This window comes from Ailuropoda melanoleuca, chromosome 2 (assembly GCF_002007445.2).
Source record: "Ailuropoda melanoleuca isolate Jingjing chromosome 2, ASM200744v2, whole genome shotgun sequence".
In the NCBI taxonomy this organism is placed as follows: domain Eukaryota; kingdom Metazoa; phylum Chordata; class Mammalia; order Carnivora; family Ursidae; genus Ailuropoda; species Ailuropoda melanoleuca.
In genome coordinates, this window is record NC_048219.1 from 184082935 (window position 1) to 184085159 (window position 2225).

A 2225-nucleotide genomic window follows, 5' to 3' on the forward strand; every position below is an offset into this window, starting at 1 on the left:
CCCCCCCCCCACAAGAGCTCCTTGAAGCCAGGTACCGTGCTTGGCTCACCTGAATATTCTCGGCGCTCTGCATGGGTTCTGGGTCGCAGTAGACACAGAATGAATATTTGCAGAATAAATGCATGCAACTTATTCTCTGAAATCCTCCAGGGTTCAAGCATCCCAGACTTGGTGTAAAACAAAGCAGAGCCAAAAATGTCGACCTACAGGAGCCCCTTTACACCATTGCCCCTGCCATAGGGCTGCCTCTTCTCCCTATTTTCATTGTTGGCATTTTGCTTTGATTTTATTTTTATGAAGATTATGACTACCATAAAAAGTAGCATGAAAACTCTATTTTTTAGATTGATTTAACAGGGTGACCATGTTTTTGTTTGTTAACTCGTTACTAATCTACCAGAATTTAAGGACATTTGTCATATTTTAAAATAGATTGCCTATTCCTGTTTTAACCCCCTTAAGTTTTTTTTTTTTTCCTGCCTACTGCCAGGATAAGAGGGAGGGAAGGGATGGTTGAAAATAGGATTGCATGTTAGCAGACCCTGAGTGTTCTCGATGTGTTTCTTATACCATCCTTCCACTGGGTTGACTGTACTAGTCCCATTTAAAAGGCAAACTAAAGGGGCGCCAGGGTGGCTCAGTCGGTTAAGCGTCTGCCTTCAGTTCAGGTCATGATCCCAGTGTCCTGGGATCGAGCCCCGAGTCTGGCTCCCTGCTCAGCGGGGAGCATGCTTCTTCCTCTCCCTCCACTGGGTCTCTCTCTCCATCCCCCCCAAATAAATAAAAATTAAAAAAAATAAAAAGTAAACTAAAAATATTCATTGGCGAGTGATTTTTCTAAAGTCTCTGTATTCATTATCCGTGGTTACTGCAACGAATCATCACATGCTTAGTGGCCTAAAACAACAAGGATGTATTCTCTTTCAGCTAGGGAGGTCAGAAGTCCACAATGGCTCCTATTCAGACAAAACCAAGGCATCACTGAGGCTGCCTTGCTTTCGGAGGCTCAAGGGGAGAATCTGCTGCCTTGCGTTTTCCAGCTTCCAGGGGTGCCCTCGTGGTCCCTCGCCCCATCTTCAGATCACCCTCTCCTGGGCCTTCCTGCCTCCTCCTCCCATTTTGTAAGGATCCTTGTGGCCACACTGAGCCCAACCAGATCATCTCTCCATCTCAACATCATTAATTACACCTGCCAAGTCCTTTTTGCCATGGAAGGCAGGAAATTCCCTTAGGATGTGGAAATCTTTGGGGACATTTTTCTACCTACTATAATCCTAGACCCAGAGAGTCTTCACGGCATTTACCTTCTGTATATACCGAGGAGACAAGATTTCCACTTTCCTGATAGCCTGTCTTGGATGTTACTTAATTTTAAGAAGAACTAACCTCTTCTGTACTTGTGTGGACAAATCGGGGTCGAGCACACGGGATAGCAATGCTATTGTAATTACATCATGGAAACACCTTGGCAGTTGGGAGCCCATGAGTTTGAGAGAGAAGTTTTTAAGAACTTGCCCTACAGTGACATGTTGGATGAACTCAGAGTCTTCTAACTTTTGTCTTTTAGGCTTACGTACAGAAGTACATTGTGAAGAATTATTTCTACTATTACCTATTCCGATTTTCCGCCGCTCTGGGTCAAGAAGTTTTCTACATCACATTTCTTCCGTTCACTCACTGGAACATTGACCCTTTCTTATCCAGAAGACTGATCGTCGTATGGGTTGTAAGTATGCTTCTTACTTACTAACCACTACTATGCCTACAACAACTACCTGCTTTCACATTCAAGCACTTTGCATGTGTGTGTTTTTTTTTTTAAACGACTTAGAGTTGAATTTTTATATGGTTTACTTTGGAAATATTAAAAAGCTATGAACACAACTTATTTTGTTTGCAAAAACCAAACAAACCTGTGATGCGTGTACATTGGCACACACCTCTGTTTGGGGGAATAAACCCAGAAGAGCGATGATGTGACGTGCAGAGAAGAAGAAAGGACATTTTTGAGAACCCATGTAGGGACATCAAACACATCCTCCCAAGAGGCGAGTTTTAGTATATTTTGACCCCAAACTGAAACTAGAAGCCGTTGACTAATAATGATTAGTCATTGAAGAGCAGCTGGTGCGTGGAACCAGGGCCCTGACACGTGGATGGGCGCTACCGGCCGCTGCTTGGACGTGGTAATGCTTAGTGACTAGTCCGTGAAGGTGAAGGGGTTT

The 2225-nt window shown here is 43.8% G+C and overlaps 1 protein-coding gene across 2 annotated transcripts in view; it reads left to right on the forward strand.

Annotated features, from left to right (window-relative positions):
* Positions 1-1621: 1621 nt before the first annotated feature.
* Positions 1622-2225, forward strand: part of SGPP2 (sphingosine-1-phosphate phosphatase 2) — a 72620-nt gene continuing 72016 nt past the window's right edge. For both annotated transcript variants that reach the window (XM_034655257.1, XM_034655256.1), the window contains exon 1: positions 1622-1726. The gene's annotated coding sequence lies outside the window, so the exon portion shown is untranslated. The remainder of the gene's footprint in view (positions 1727-2225) is intronic.